Source organism: Cyclopterus lumpus, chromosome 7, assembly GCF_009769545.1.
Source record: "Cyclopterus lumpus isolate fCycLum1 chromosome 7, fCycLum1.pri, whole genome shotgun sequence".
NCBI classification, from domain to species: Eukaryota; Metazoa; Chordata; class Actinopteri; order Perciformes; family Cyclopteridae; genus Cyclopterus; species Cyclopterus lumpus.
The window spans coordinates 22,984,890-23,002,389 of NC_046972.1; the positions used below are offsets into that span (position 1 = coordinate 22,984,890).

Consider the following 17,500-nt stretch of genomic DNA (forward strand, 5'->3'; position numbering starts at 1 on the left):
GGGGGGGAACGACAAAAAAAGGGCGAGAGACTGTGATGTTTGTGCTTTAAAAAAAATTAAAATAAAAAAGTCCCACGCTGCTGACGCGGAGGTGACGGCGATCCGACGGAAAAAAAAGAGGGGGGGGTGGGGTATTAAAAAAAGGAAAATAAACGGCATATGGCGCGACACGACACCGCTGAGTTGGTGGTAACGGCCATCTGAGAGGTGGGAGATCTACCAGATATGAAAAGACAGGCAACAGAGGGAGGACGACAGTCCGCGGGCTCTTAAACAACAACGTACACACAAGGCCGTCTTCTAAAAACACTGAGCTTGTTGTTGTTGTTGTTGTTGTTGTTGTCCAGACTGGGTTTTGGTATCCGTGGCAGGAATCCCCCGCGCCTCTATTTGCTGAGCGATTAGCTTCTAAGTATATATCTCGACATCAGTCGGCGCGACTGATTTTTGCGACGATCGCCACGGCAACAGCGAAAAAAAACAAAACTCTAAGGCTCCCCCCCCGTGCCGTCCCTGTGGCCTGACGCCAATGCACACACACACGCGCACACACACACACACAGTCGGCTCATATAGACTGGCCAAGAAACCATTTTGAAAATAAATTTAAAAAAATTAACTACACCACATGGTGGGATAAATATTTGCACCAGAAATAAAAAGAAGATTTACTTCGTCGCCCCGCCGACCATAAAAAAAACCGCGACAACGGTCGATCTCCCATAAACACACTAATACGGCGCGATGAACAGGCCCGCGATGAAGACATCAAGCGGGTTTGTCACGTGTTTCTTCTTCTTCTCGTTGCTAAATTGAGGCTCGGCAGCTCTGTGAACACGGGGGGGGGGGGGGGGGGGGGGGGGAATCAGACAGACGGCGGTTTGTACGCAGACAGCGGTGCCATTTGTTCGCGGGGCGGAGGTAATGACTGTGTCCATACATGCATCCTCAGGCCGGGCTTTTGGTAATCTCTCTTCACCAGAGCAGGGCACTGCCAACACAGCCGAGGAAGGCAGGGAGGACTGGGGGAAGGGGGGATGGTGGAGGGGTGGAAGGGGGGGTGACAGCTCTCCCTCCCTCTCTCCGCCTCTCTTCCTGCCCATCTGTGTCCCTCACTCAAACTCTCCTTGTGAGAGCGAGCTGCGTTCCATCGGCCTCACGCAACCTGTGACTTTCAGCCTCGCTGTGTCGGGGGAGAGAGGAGTGAGTCTTTCCCCCCCCTGTCATCTGTCATCATACAGACACTCCCACGCAGATGATCAGCAGGCACTTCCTGCCCTGAGAGGTCCCGCCCCCCCCCCCCCTCGCTTCCCACTCAACTTTCCTCTCCTCGCTGCACCTTTTTTCTTGTTGTTTATTTTTGTCTGAATAGAAATGCCGTGAGGATTTATGTTTTTTTATTTTTTTTATCTGCATCTCACGTCTGTATAATGTTCATTTCATTGATTCCCCCGACAATATGTGCTTTCGGCAACAAAAACATGATTTGTATTTTAATGAAAACGATTTGTTTATTAGACTTGCATGGATTGATTTTTGAATTATTTTTTTTGAAAAACAACATTGACATAGAATCACCTCATAATGTTGTTGTTGCAAATGTGCATGTTTAGCAATCAGCTGCTCATCCACACATCCAGTGCAAGTCCCATATTAACTCTCTTTTAGCTCCGGTTTTGGTCCCCACCAGGAGAACATCGGGCTCTTCAGCTGCTAAATGCTCCACTAGGTTCACCAGCTAGTGGATAACTTTGACAATCAGCTGCTTCATGCTTAGAAAACCAAAACAATGAGCTGAAAGATGCCAAAAGAGCTAAAGGGAAAACAGCAGAGTCTCTTCAGTGACACCTTTCACATATTAATGGTAATTTCACAATTTTTATTATAGCATCTTTAACCATAATCTATTACCAAACGAGAGCTGCTCCAACCGCAACTCCCTCCTTCAGACGTGTAGGAATGTCACACTACCTGAACCGACAGACATTTTTACACGTCGCGGCATGGTGAACACAGGTGTAATTGATTAATTATATCAATTATGGTCCTGTTAGTGTGCGGTGGCCCCTCCGGTGAGCCAGCATGCACAACACCAGGGTCCTGGTCCACCTAAATGGATCTGGGTACTTAATTAATGTTATTTGTTACCACCTGTGTTTACCCTGTCAAAATTGTTGCTGTGAAAAGGGCATATATATATATATATGAGGCTATTTTTGCTAAGTCCCGCCCCTCGAACACCGACGGTCCAATCATAGCGTAGCATTGTCACTTTCTCACAGCTGGATCAGTTTCACATCCTGCCTACATCCTTCAAATCCATCCATCCATCCATCCATTATCACCCGCTTATCCGGGGTCGGGTCGCGGTGGCAGCAGGTTCAGCAGGCCGACCCAGGCCTCCCTCTCACCCGCAACACTTTCCAGCTCATTCTGGGGGATCCCGAGGCGTTCCAAGGCCAGCCGGGAGATATAATCCCTCCAGCGTGTCCTCTGTCTTCCCCGGGGCCTCCTACCAGTTGGACGTGCCCGAAAAACCTCTAATGGGAGGCGTCCAGGAGGCATCCTGACTAGATGCCCGAACCACCTCGGGCATCCTTCAAATCCTTCCCTTTGAAACCGCTTTCTTCCAAATGTTACACAATATTTATTCAAGCAGTGCAGTGATTGACAGTGTGGGCTCCATGGCAACGTTAAGATGGTAATGGGTGCGTTTTTTGTTTTTTTGTAGGCAGAAAGGATGCTTCTTTTTTGTTTCTTAAATTCCCTCTCTCCTCGCCAAGGCCAGCCTCACATCTCACTCCTACTGCATTTATTCACCGTTTTCCAGCCAGGACCTCACCTGCATAGTGTTGAACCAGTCTGGGTGTTAACTGTGCTTTGCAGCAGCTTTTAAAAAAAAGAAATAATAATATTTATTTTTATGCCACAGGACTCACAAACAGCACATTTTCTGAAAGTCACCCACACCGCTGAACTAGACTCTGCGTTACGTGACAGAAAGAAGTGCTTTCATAATCCTTTATCTAACAGCGACCTTCCACCGTCTCCTTCGTTCTCGCGCCCACCTCCCAGTCGATTCCCTCTCGCACCACCACGCCGGTCCCCCTGGGCCGCTCCGGCCAGAGTGTATTTTAAGGACTTTGTTTCTCCACGGCTACAGAGGCTAAAGCGTGACTCACAAATCAGATATTTGACCAGGAGAAGCCGCGCGGCGGAGTATGAGCCGAGGCGTGGGAGGCGAGTGTGGATGGCTCATAAAGGGAACCCGACTGACCTCTTTTTTTTTTTTTTTTTTCCCCATCTGGTAAACAGACTGCAAAAGAAGTTTCCCCATCACCAGATGTTAGAACAGTACCGATGACGCTCACTGTAAAAAAAAGAAAAGAAAGGTGTCGCAAAACGGCGCCCACCGCCACGACTTAAGGTTCTCACCCTTCAAGCCGACAGGACGCGTTAACTTACTTTGGTGCAGAGGCTCGCGTCTTTTTTTCTTGTCAAAGTGTCTTTTGGTCTCGGGGCCCCGGCGGTGAACAATGCGGCTCGGCGGAGCGGCCTTGATCATCGCGGCTTTGCCTTCCAGACGCGACAGAATCTCGACTCGCGAGGGGGAGGGGGCAATGAAACGCAGCCTGCAGGTTTTTTTCATGACTAAGTGTTATCAAATGTATTCCTTTATATCCACGCGGTCTCGCATTACAGATGGCTATATTGATTTTTTTATTTTTTTTTACCCCGGCTGCAAAGTGCACTGGACGCAGCTTCTTCTTCTTCTTCTTTTACTGTGTTCTCTTCCCGACTGCGTGATAACCTTATTATTTTCTCAGAGAAATATGAAGAAGAAATAACCCATTACTGAACGATGCATGCCATTATGCCATATATATATATATATATATATATATATATATATATATATATATAGAACATCTGTGCTTCGTGTCTTCGCTCGGTCCCAAAAGGTCCTCTGACATTTTATTCACCACACACCGAGTGTAGGTGCATGTTGTCCACCCTTCCCACCTACACCTGGAGCATGCATGGTCTGACACATTCATTGTCAGCCGTGCACCGGCAACACTCTGACCTGCATCCCAATGACTCGCTTCTGTACTAACCCCACCTCCCCCTCCCCCCCCCACCCCCTCTCTGTGTGCAGCTCTCTCCTCCACAGAGAATCATCACCAGGCCCATTTCTCTCCTAATAGTGCAGACAATGCGGGGCGAGCTTCTCTCCATCTCATCTTCCCTTCTGCTCCCGTCGGCGCCTCACAAAAGAGTTCTTCGGCGGCGGGTCCATATATAATTATGAACTGATCACAGCAGCGGATACCACGGCACACATCCTCTTCCTTTCTCTGCACTCGAGACACATGACACTTGAATAGGCAGCTATTTGCACGCTAGGCGTTGCCTGCAGTGCCACCTCGAGCCTCTGCCCGGGTTCGAGATTACATGTATTGCGACGGCGACACCTGAAATTCACTATGTGTGGTCGTGGCGGTGCCACTACCTAAGCGTGGTGGTCGTTGCGGTGCCACTACCTACGTGTGGTGGTCGTTGCGGTGCCACTACCTACGCGTGGTGGTCGTTGCGGTGCCACTACCTACGTGTGGTGGTCTTTGCGGTGCCACTGCGCGTGGTGGTCGTTGCGGTGCCACTGCGCGTGGTGGTCGTTGCGGTGCCACTACCTACGTGTGGTGGTCGTTGCGGTGCCACTACCTACGTGTGGTGGTCGTTGCGGTGCCACTACCTACGCGTGGTGGTCGTTGCGGTGCCACTACCTACGTGTGGTGGTCGTTGCGGTGCCACTGCGCGTGGTGGTCGTTGCGGTGCCACTACCTACGTGTGGTGGTCGTTGCGGTGCCACTACCTACGTGTGGTGGTCGTTGCGGTGCCACTACCTACGCGTGGTGGTCGTTGCGGTGCCACTACCTACGTGTGGTGGTCGTTGCGGTGCCACTACCTACGCGTGGTGGTCGTTGCGGTGCCACTACCTACGCGTGGTGGTCGTTGCGGTGCCACTACCTACGTGTGGTGGTCGTTGCAGTGCCACTACCTACGCATGGTGGTCGTTGCGGTGCCACTACCTACGCGTGGTGGTCTTTGCGGTGCCACTACCTACGCGTGGTGGTCGTTGCGGTGCCACTACCTACGCGTGGTGGTCTTTGCGGTGCCACTGCGCGTGGTGGTCGTTGCGGTGCCACTGCGCGTGGTGGTCGTTGCGGTGCCACTACCTACGCGTGGTGGTCGTTGCGGTGCCACTACCTACGTGTGGTGGTCGTTGCGGTGCCACTACCTACGCGTGGTGGTCGTTGCGGTGCCACTACCTACGCGTGGTGGTCTTTGCGGTGCCACTGCGCGTGGTGGTCTTTGCGGTGCCACTGCGCGTGGTGGTCGTTGCGGTGCCACTACCTACGCGTGGTGGTCGTTGCGGTGCCACTACCTACGCGTGGTGGTCTTTGCGGTGCCACTACCTACGCGTGGTGGTCGTTGCGGTGCCACTACCTACGCGTGGTGGTCGTTGCGGTGCCACTGCGCGTGGTGGTCGTTGCGGTGCCACTACCTACGCGTGGTGGTCGTTGCGGTGCCACTACCTACGCGTGGTGGTCTTTGCGGTGCCACTACCTATGCGTGGTGGTCGTTGCGGTGCCACTACCTATGCGTGGTGGTCGTTGCAGTGCCACTACCTACGCGTGGTGGTCGTTGCGGTGCCACTGCGCGTGGTGGTCGTTGCGGTGCCACTACCTACGTGTGGTGGTCGTTGCGGTGCCACTACCTACGCGTGGTGGTCGTTGCGGTGCCACTACGCGTGGTGGTGGTGGCGGTGCCACTACCTACGCATGGTGGTCGTTGCGGTGCCACTACCTACGCGTGGTGGTCGTTGCGGTGCCACTACGCGTGGTGGTGGTGGCGGTGCCACTACCTACGCATGGTGGTCGTTGCGGTGCCACTACCTACGCGTGGTGGTCGTTGCGGTGCCACTACGCGTGGTGGTGGTGGCGGTGGCGGTGCCACTACCTACGCATGGTGGTCGTTGCGGTGCCACTACCAACTCTTTTCACAGGAGGCGTTCGGCGTAGTGGAATTTACGCACGGCTGATGTTCTTATGCTGCAGGAAATGGGCACAAGTCGAGCAGAGCTTTACAAAGCTGGCATGGCAACGAGGTACATCTATTAAAGAAAAGAAAAAAGGGAATAATAATAATAATAATACAGAAGCGCTTTCGCGAGAAAGGTAGTTCAAATAAAATGGATAGTGAACACGAGAAGGAATAAATGAAAAAACCTTAACAGAAGCAGATAACACTGGAAATAGAGCTGCATACAACCATTTGAAAATAAAAGCAATTTAAAAAGACAACCTTGAGCGTGATTTAAAAAAAAACAACAACAAAAAACAGTGAAAAGTCTTGCAGGTAGGGCATTTCACAGTCGAATTAGAACTTTTACTGTCTAGCTGCATGAAGCAGACCTTCCTCCAAGGCTTTTTCCAGAACTGGCCCTCGCTTTCACTATCCATCGCCTGAAGCTTTTGATCAGTGAAGTGAACGCCCACGGTCTGGGAGTCTCGGTTCAGGGCACACGAAGCCCCTTTCTCTCTCTCTCTCCCACGAGTTCTCTATGGTCCTCGTGGCAAAAGAACAGTCCCGTCCCCCGACGGAACGGGACGGTCGGAGAACAGCCGGACGGCTTCGGGGGTGTGACTTATGAGGAAATAAACGTTCTCGGCGGGATGCGGCTCGAGAACGCACGCCCCCCCCTCCCACACTTTTTTTTAAATGGTTAATATTCAGACTGCTGCATGTTTAATAACTCTGACCCTCGAAAAAAGTAAAAAAAAATTTTTTAAAAAGTTCTGTAAATTGCATATTATTGTTTTTTTTCTTCTTCCCTACGTGCAGATTCATGCGCCGCAACCCGTGTTAAGGGGGCGTGGCTTCAGGGTCGTTCCGGTCGGTCCGGACTGACGTATTTCAAAAAACGCTACGAGACGGATCTGTTCAGACCCTCTCGTGCCACCAGCTGGTCCCGTTCACCCCGTGGAAAAATATCTCAAAATCTACTTGGTGGTCCACGGAGAGTGAATCCTAACCACGTTGGGGATCTCCTGGCCGCGGCGCTACATTTAGTTACAGGATGAAATGAGATCCCTTCTACTATAGTGTTATACTTGTGCTCATGAGCAGGGAGGTATAAAGAGAGGTAGCCGTTTTATAATTGAAAAACCCTGGAGAAAAACCTGATGGTCTGTCTACAGTACGTCTGCTCCCCCCCCCCCCCGGCTCAGTCTGATTATTGTCCTGTCTGGATTTGTGACCCCTGCGCTGCAGGAGGAGTGCATCACCGAGGGCACCTGAACAGGTAATCCTGTCAGCAACACACACACACACACACACACACAGCAATAGACAATTGTGCACTCAAGAGAGGACGAGAAGCTTCTTTCTTTTCTTTTCTTTTTTCTCCCAGTTCTCGAGGGGGGAAACCGCCGACGTTCTTTCCAGAGAGATCACGATTCAGAGACGAGTGTGTGTCCGAGACTGATGGGCCGAGGAGATTCATGTGGAATGTGTGTGTGTGTTTTTTGTGTGTGTGTTTTTTTTTGTTAACACGTTCATTTCACATAACTTCCAGTGAAGAGAAAGAGACGACGTGTCAGAAGGCTGCACACGCTGACACGTATTTCAGAGCCAGAATCCAGAGATGCGCGACGGACCCCCCCCCCCCCGGATCAGACAATTACCCTTCGGACAAGTTTAACCGGCCGAAACCGGAATGAGCCCGGTGGAACACAATGCAACCGTCACACGGCGCCACTGAAGGCTTTATTTTCAACTAGAGCAGCAACATGCATTTTTCTTTCCTTCTTGAGTTATAGTCAAGTACAAATGATGCCTCATTACTGAAGATAATCCTATAAACACAGCAGCAGGAACGTATTATGTGAACTGCATATATAGCATTAACAGATTATAATTGCAGTGGGACTCTGCACACACACACACACACACACACACACACACACACACACACACACACACACGCATCTTGTGTAAAGCGACTACTCGCAGCCACTTGCACTATGAGCAACAGAGTGGGTGAATTTAAGTGGCTGGTGTTTATTCATTGCTTGATTTTATGTTCATTAGAGCACATTCGAAGAGCATGACATCGGTGTGGATGGTTCCTCCAGAGAGGGAGAGAAACAGGGTGTGATGTGTTTCCAACTGTGCAGAGGAACTGGAAAATTGCTCGAGCGGTGAGAGCGTAGGATTATTGCCACCCGAAAACACACACACACACACACACACACACACACACACACACACACACAGTGGATTACAGAGGAGGACATTTCCTTGAAGTACATTCATACGCTCGAGGCTTCAGCCTGAGCACGACCCAAAACTTCCCCAAACGTAACGGATCTCCAAGAGAAGCCCGAACCAAACAGTAATACTAATGGTCAGCTGTGAGACGTGAGTCCCCGTAATGACCGATGCAAGAACACACACACACACACACACACACACACACACACACACACACTGGTCACTAGCCTTGACTTAAGCTTGATTTATAGTTGCACATTAAGGGGTTATGGCATGTAGGCCGCCAAAGGCGACGCCGTACCCGACATGCGCCTCCCAAAACAAATGACAGGGTGGGGCTACAGAGATACCCATGGGGGGGCCTGTTCCACTAGAGGCAGATTCAAATAAAAAATAAAAAACAAGTTATTGTTGATTTCTTGAGTCGGTGCGTGACGTTACTTTGTGATTCGGGTACCTGGATATGGCATCGGCTGGTAATAAACAGTTTGGGCTTCAGTTTTTGTTCATAATGACTCTAAGTGAATCGAATTATAAGTAACACAAGTGACAAAATAACCAATAAACTAAATAATGAATCAAAAATAACAGCATTAAAATGCATCGAGTTAGTCCTTGAAAAGGCGAATGTGTAAACAGAGTCCGTTCACCACATCCACCCTCAACAAGGAAAACGTATATCAATAAAAAAGCACACCGCGTGTGTTTTTACGAGCCCGGCACTTAACGCAATCACTCAAGCTAACGGTCAGAGAGGTAACGCTCACCGGTACCCGCAGAACCACCCTCCCTCATTTCATTATTGTGTTTTCTTCCTCCTCATTTATTAGGCTCATCAGATATTCTCTCAAAAAAAAAAAAGCCGGACATCGGTTCCGAGATCCCTTGAAGTTAAAGTTGAACCACACGGGGGGAAAACAACGAGTGTAAACCAAGCGAGACGAGTCATGATCACGGGCGATGCGTTCCGTCTGGGGGAAAACGGGGGGGGGGGGGGGGGCATCAGGTGCCAAATTATGAATCAATAGCCTTTTTTTGTTGTTTTTGCCGGAGGGCGAAAGTGTGGCGGGCGCTCCAGGTTAAACCCCCTCGTGTCGAGCATGACGGGAATCCTCTGGAGACGTGTACCCGAAGTGCCTCCCCGTGGCCTTAACCTAACCGCCACGCCACGTTAACCCCGTGAGGTCCCCCGGCACGTGAATAATTAAACACGGGTTTGTTAGGAAGTGATACAACTACGGTTATTCAATGAGGGGTTTACGCCATGAAACCAAAAAAGTATCCATCCTCCCAAAGCATCCAACGCGTCCAGTGGCAGGAGAGTGACGTCGGATGGCTTTCGGGCGCGTTTACCGGCGACGCGTCCCTTTTGTTTTGCCCTTTGACCTCCAGCTGGAGCGCCCCGACAGCTCTATGCATAATCTACTGGCGATTTACACGCCGGTATCGATCCACCGAGCCTCGTGGAGGTTCCACACGCGAGTGCTCAGACACTGATAAGGATGGTTTAAAAAAAAAAAAAGAAAAAACAACAACGCTACATCCCCGTTAGCGGCGGCGCTACGTCCGCTCGTCAATCGTAGTTTAAGGAACCCATTTTGCAAAAACGTCAGCGGTGATTGAGGTCAAAAAAATCAATGCAGCTGTCACACGCAGGCGTTAAGAGAGCTCTTGAAAAATCCCGCGGGTTACCGTGTCGCAGAGCCACATACGCCTGTTATTAACAGAACACACACACACACACACACACACACACACACACACACACACACAGCTGCACACTTTTCCAGGGAAAATACACACAAAATGAAAAATTTGAGCTAATGAAACACCAAAAGTTCCACATTCAATATCAACAGGTATTTTAGTGTAACAACCTCGAAGGCCCCCGTGCTGCACTCTAATGATTTAGTCTCCCTTTAAAAAAGTCCGCGCCAGGCCGGCTGATATTAAGGTTGTATAAATATAAATATATTTCTGTGTTGTTAGCTGATGCCCCCTCAGGCCCGGCTGTAATAACACCACTGAAGGACAACAAATGAATCTCGACGACACCCCCCCCCCCCCCCCACCCCCCCACCGACATCCCTGAAGTACACGCACACACATATGTTAAATTGACCCTATTTTGAATAACGTACATTTACCACGATTGCTATAACTTCTGCTCGTGCTGTATTTAATATTCAAGCTTTGAGCTACACCTTCATTTCATGCTACTGAATAATTCAACGTTACCACATTTATGAGTGAAATATTGCACTTTTTTTCAGCAGTGATACTGATTTTACACACAAAACATATCATCAGCTACAAGAACGTGATTTATGTTGTCGTAGCGATATATGAAATAGTAAATATTAGTTGGATGAGTAAAAGGAATAATCTTACAGACCAGTATATGCATTGTGAGGACTATATGCATTTGTCTATTTAGTGACCAGTGTGTGTGTGTGTGTGTGTGTGTGTGTGTATTTATTTAGCTGTAACTCTATCCTTTTATCTATTTAACCTTTTGAATGCAGTAATTTTACTTGTAATGGATTTTTTTTTTGTTGTGTGTGTTTGTTGCTGCTTTTATTTACTTAAAAGGATATCGATGCTCATTCAATCAATTTCTGCCACTGAAGATTTGTGTCTTTCGGGCCCGAAAACAATTGCCCGGGAATGGGATTCTGATGGCGTTGCCGGCTGCGTTTTAAAACAATCCCTTTCCTTTGAAAACGATAAACCACAAAAAAGGGACGGCCGACGTCGTAAAACCTCGCGTGGAATCGACCGAGAGAAATGTAAAACGCGCCGCGGGAAAGAAAAAAGGAGGACCGTTTGCCGCTTGCTCTTTCCCCTCGCAGAGTTTCCCGGCCTCCTTCTCCAGTGGCGTGCCCGTCTACATTAGAGCCCTCTGAACACAGCCCCGTGCCGGCAGCCTCCGGGGACAGCCGGACAGCCATGTGAGCAGTGCACCTCCTGTCCCTTTTAAGTCGGCGGGCACGTTGCACACAAAACTTTATTGCGTTTCGAGTGCGTCGCCCGCATTGGTCCTTTGGCGTGATTGAGACGCTGAACATGTGCGTGAATATGAAGCGATGGAAAGTACACACTCACAGTTTTAATCTGCGTCCCAGTTGATTTAATCTCGTTATGCGGCAAATATACGTGAAAGAAAATCAATATCGGAGTATTTTTACGTCAAAATCCCCATCGGAGCCTCGTCTTTCTCCTCTGTACAACAATATACAACGTTTGAGGCACGTCAGTAGAATCGGAGGAGAATGGACATTGATCCGTTTTCTCTGGTCATTTGAACAAAGGAAATGGATTGTTGTTGTTCGTCATGGTTGACAGCAGGTGGTTGTGGGGCGGTAAGGGGCTAGCTAGTTAGCGAGTTAGCTTGTCCTTCTCTGAAAGGGACCATTAGACGCAGTGTTGCCGTTGGACACCGGCCTCCGCTGTTCTGCTCGCTTCCTGTAGCCAGTGTGGTGGAAACTAGCAATCTAGCTAACTGGGCAGCTGTCTGCTAGTTAGCTAGTTAGCTCGTTAAGAGAGTGCAGGTGAAGCGTTAAGTTGTTAAATTGTACTCATTCACTCGTTTTAGTCGTCAATGCAAAACCTCAAATCCTCTGTGAATCCGCAGCGTGCCTGAAGCCGGCTTAGTTTAGACGGACGTTAGCCCGCTACCGTCACGGTGGCAACCGGTACGCACAAAAATGGCGGCCAACATTGGTTAAAAAAATTAAACAATAAAAAAAAGACTGCTCTATTACCTTTATTATCTGTTTTACACCTGCTCAATAATGACATTGACATCAGTCTCAGCTATACTTTGTCTTTTGCACTAATTAGCACATGTTAGCGTGCTAGCGCACTAAACTACAATGGCGAGCATTAACAATATCCCCGGTAAACATCAGAATGCTAACATTTAAGCAACTTTGAGTGTCTAGAAAAGCGCTGTATGAATTCGAAGTATTATTATTATTATTGGCCGTTTGAGCGCGTTAGCTTTCTGATGTTAGCATTTAGCTTAAAGTCCAGAGCTGCTGGCACGACCGTAGTAGAATCTTCATCTCGTTATCTTCCTCTTCCTCCCTCTGTTCTTGAAATGCAACAACTTTCACATAAAGGGGGATTCTCCTGACAAGTAGATCCACGGGACTAACCTGCAATATAATTTCTATGGTGCAATGTGATTTCAGAGCCAGGTGGGAGTGTGTAAAATAATGAGATAAAAAGGGAGAACAAAGCACCGATCCCCAGTCTAAGAAGAACCACAACAACAACAACAACAAAAAATCATCCTTTTGAAGAGGAAGACATCCTGGCAGGCGGCGGCCTTTTAACAAATTCACTTAAGCTCATTTAGCAGGATTTGAGAAACTGTGAAAAGAGGAATTTGTGAAAACATCATATTTTTAAAAAACAAAAAAGGCAATTTTCTTATTGATCTATGCAGACGTGTTGTGCTCGTCGGAGGTTTTCTACCATGCAGAAAACAGCCCTGAACATTATTTTTGCATTTTTACAGTCACGCCGACAATAAGTTTTGGAAGTAGCGCTGGCGTGACCTCGATGTGAGCAGAGCTGAGCTTTTAAGCAGGTGCCCTCTTCTTCCCCGTCCTCCAATGCGATGGGTAATAATCTGACTGGGAGAGTCAATACCAGTGCATACATGACGGATGGCGCCTCATTAAAAAAGACACTGAAACAGCGCCGGCTAGAAACACGTCTGAAGAGTGTACCAGCTGTGTTTTCATTGAAAAAACATTTATTCATATAGAGTGCCGTTATGTAGCTGAATAATAAAGTGCATCACCACCACCACCCCCACAAAAAAAAGGTCTGTGGGGGAATAGCGGAGACCTTAATATCAGGAGCGCATGATTTCTCATATTCTTCCCCCTGGCAGGCTGCCGACCTGATGACCTCATGTCAGCCGCGATGACAACTTGTTTGACACGGGGATATTTTATTCATTCTATTAATATTGCATCAGTTGCTCACACTGCTTCGTGTGTGTGTGTGTGTGAATATACACCTGCTTCACTGAACATGAAAGCTACGGCCCTCCTCCCACAACACTGTTTCTCCACCAAGAGGACCAAAAGGTTGTGAATATGGAGAAGGAGGAAGAAAAAAAAAAAAAAAAAAAAAACGGTTTTCTCGGGCGACTCCACGCTCTGAAAAGCGTCGCCGACTCTCATTCTGAAAACTCCAAAAAAGATAAAATAATATATATAATAAAAATCTAAATCCAATGCGCGTATCGCCTCGCGGCAGGTGAGGGGTTGACCTCTCCTTTAAGTACTTATTGATCGTTTGCATCCTCGTTTCTATTACCGCACGCTTAAAGAACACCGGGAGGAGGTTTCATGTCCATTAGTGCGAGGACAGGGGAAAAAAACAACATAAACAGGAGTTTTAAGTAATCAATGACACAGTGTGTAGCCTGTTAGCCATGCTAGCTAACACACACACACACACACACACACACACACACACACACACACACGCGTATGTATTCAGAGGAATTATAAAAGTCCAACGCGTTCATTAAAAGTTCCTTAACTCTCTCTACTTCTACCATTTATGTTGAATTGTTTTTACTTCAACACATATATTTATTGATTATTACATTCTTACTTTACCCTCAACCGCTACAACATGATTATTTAGCTGATAGCACCTCATCAACCCAATGAGGACGACAGCAGTCACACCAATGAGCCCCATTGGCAGAGGACAAGTATTACCTGGGGAGCCTCGAGTGATTTGCAATAATTGACCCTTCGCTAAGCCCCCCCCCCCCCCCCCCCCGCCCCGTCAGAGCTACGTTGCCATGGAGTCCACGCTGTCACTAACCGCATGAATATTACATTGCTTTTTTTTGGAAAGCGCTTTTCAGAGAGGAGCGTTTGAAGGAAACATCCGGCGGATCAACTCCATCAGCTGCGACATGCGATACGGATCAATCGAGATCAACACAGATATGGTGACCGGTGACTCGTCTGTCACTCAGGTGCTGGACTCCCCGATGTAATGTTCACGTGACATTCGGGGCTTCTCGTCTCCTCACTCGCGTCAGGGAAACTATTGGTAACGGGGGTACAAGTGTGCGGCCATCCTTTGAGCCAGTCGGGGTCCATTTGTGTATTTAAGCGTCAATTCAAAACCCCCCAATCGACCCATTTCCATAATCCCCGCGTTCTATTGTGAATATTTCACAACCCCGGTGAGATTGATGGTGGCGGTTTGATTAACATTGTCCATATTCAGAAAGGTTTTGAATTGTCGCTCACCGCGTTAATCCCTCTCTCTCTCTCTTCTCTACCTACAGCAGTCTTTGGTTGTACCAGAAGTTTTGTTTTTTTTAAAAGGGGCGGGTCTAACTAACTGCTCACGTGCAAAAGTTGATCAAACGTAACAGGAAATATGATACGTGTGATTTTTAAAGATGTTAATCACGCGTGAACCTCAGTTTTAGGATAGGAGTGTAAAGCCTTGGCTAGAAAGTGGAATTACAACTTTAGCGTTTCCCCGTTTCACACACACACACACACACACACACACACACACACACACAGACACACACACACACACACTTGTTATAAAGTTAAATTGCAGCGAGCCGGATCTTGCGTGTCACACTCCGAAACGAAAGCCAATTACCAATTGATGGAGAGAAGAGTCAAAACCACTGGAGTGGATCATTAAATATCCAGGAGACAGTTGTGTTTGCACTCCTTCGGCAATGGTAACGGAGCTCTTTGTGTGTGCAGGTATATGTAAATATGTGCGTTTCTGTGTGTGTGTGTGTGTGTGTGTCTAATCATATGGTGCATACTTGACATACCATCCGTGTCTGAGACAGAGCTTGAGATGTGACTAATTGACCTGCTTCGATGTATAAATGGCAACGGTGTTGGTGGGAAAAAAGACGGAATTAACCTCTGGCATTGTGTGTCACTTTGAGAGCTCGTTACGCAACACACACACACACACACACACACTGCCTTCGCATTCCTTTGGTGTCTATCTTTGCCACAGTCGGCTGAATAGATCAGACTGCGAGGCTTCAATCTCATTCAAATCAATCACAGCGATGATTCGGTGGGAGGAGAGAAAAGAAAGGAGGAGAGATAAAAAATTTAAAAAAACACGAGTGAAGCCTGTCAGGGCTGTGAGAGCAGAGGATGTCAATGCCTCACTTGGACAGCTAGTCGAAAGGTGTGGGTGGGGGAGGGGGAGGGGGAGGGGGGGGTGGACAAGATGGAGTTCACCTGCATCCAATACCAAAGTTTTTCGCCTCAGCCTTCGAGAGGAGACGCGGCGGTGGATCGCGAGCCGCATCTCGCCCGATGTCAAATGTCATCTGGATAAAAATTAAATGTCATGATTCATTCGGAGGAGAGGGGGGGGGGGGGGGGGGGGGGGGGGATTGGATGATGTGTGTGTGTGTGTGTGTGTGTGTGTGTGTGTGTGTGTGTGCGTGTGTGTGTTTGTTTGTTTTTTTAACAGCACTGTAGCTTCTGGTAACAATGCAAAAGTTTATCTGATTGATTCTTCTTCTTCTTTTTTTCATCCCCCCCTTCCTTGCGGCATTAGAGCTTCTCATTTCAAAACACAGCATGAGATGCGGTGAAATAAAAACATCTTAGCAGCAAATCAGCCTCACCATGGCAACGGTATTGATCAATACTCCCCTCCTGGGTCCTCAGGAAAGAAGAAGAGGAGGGGGGGGGGGAAGAAGAAGAAGAAGAAAGAAACAGAAATCCATCCCTCGTGTCAATTGCACAGCATTAACAGTTCAGCAGCTGGACGGCCGCGATGTTAACGACGTCTACGATCACTATTTAGCTCTCCCGATGCTTCGTTTATCACAGCGCTGAGAACACGAGGGCTCGGGGAGAGGTCAAAGTCCACTAGATTGCTTCGTTGTGGTGAAACATTATATAAAATCATAGCGTGTAATGGCTGCCGCACGCTCATCAAAAACGCCGGGAAGACTAATGAGAGCGGACGGGGCTCTCGTTCCTGCTGAGTATTGATTATACGGCGTCGTTTTGTTTTTAAAAAAATACAAATTCATCGTCCTTTATTATCGGCGTGTTGGTGGGTGTGAACGAGGCGATTGAATCCAACTTCTCTGGCAACGCTTGAAGGAAATGGGAAGAAACGCTGAGCTTCGCGACAACTGCTGCGCTCCAACGCGGCACATTGGGCCTCCACCCACACCGGCTGGTGTGAGGAGGAGGAAGGAGAGGGAATCTCTCTCTCTCTCTCTCTCTCTCTCTCTCTCTCTCTCTCTCTCTCTCTCTCTCTGAAGCTTGCATGAAACGAGAAAGAAAAAAAGGAAGTCTTGCAACCCTTCGAACTCTGCAACAAATCAGTGCATTGAGGATGATTCTAAGCATCACCGCAGGTTTTTTTTTACCAAGATGAAAAATTAATATGTTAACTCAGCCTACAAAGAGTGAATAGGAATCAAAAGCCGTGGTGATGATGATGATGATGAAGGTTGCGGTTTGGGACCATCGGTCTAAATGTTTGGCCAATGGAGCCAGAAACCCTCGAGAGGATGACTGCTGTAAAAAGAGAAACAGAAAGAAACCCAAGAGTGTTGCATGTGTAAGTGTGTGTGTGAACTGGAGAAAAAAAAGGAAAAGGAAGAAGAGGTGGGGGGGGGGGGCTAAAAGCATGTTAAGTGCTTTGATAGTCTTCCAGTTAGACAGCTACTTACAGCCAGGCCACATCGCTTCTTTTGTTTTGTCTAATTGGACTGAAACAAAACAATCTGCGACCACCAAAAAGAGCAAAAGAACTCCTTAGCGCCGACACCGCAGCTCCGAAGGGCCTCTGCAAAACTGAGCAGAAGTCTGCACATTTACATCCACTTGGTATTTTAGACTAATTAGATATTTTGCTACGGAGATGCGTTTTAAATAATTAATCTGCTGTACTGGTGCCCTGCTGCGTTCCCCCCCCCCCCCCCCCCCCCCCCCGTTTCCACTGCAACACCAGCAGCGGGCAGAAAAAAGAAAAACACACACAACACACACACACAGAATAGTGGACTCTGGGATCGGAGACATGTTCACTCCATAAAAAACTCAAAGCTAAGTCATTTTGAAATTAGTGCTGCGGATTCAATTTATTCACTCGCAGC

General features: G+C 48.2%; 1 protein-coding gene across 1 annotated transcript in view; it reads right to left on the minus strand.

The window, feature by feature from the left end:
• Positions 1–17,500, minus strand: part of LOC117734059 (metabotropic glutamate receptor 7-like) — a 57,386-nt gene that overhangs the window by 37,336 nt on the left and 2,550 nt on the right. The window lies entirely within an intron of this gene.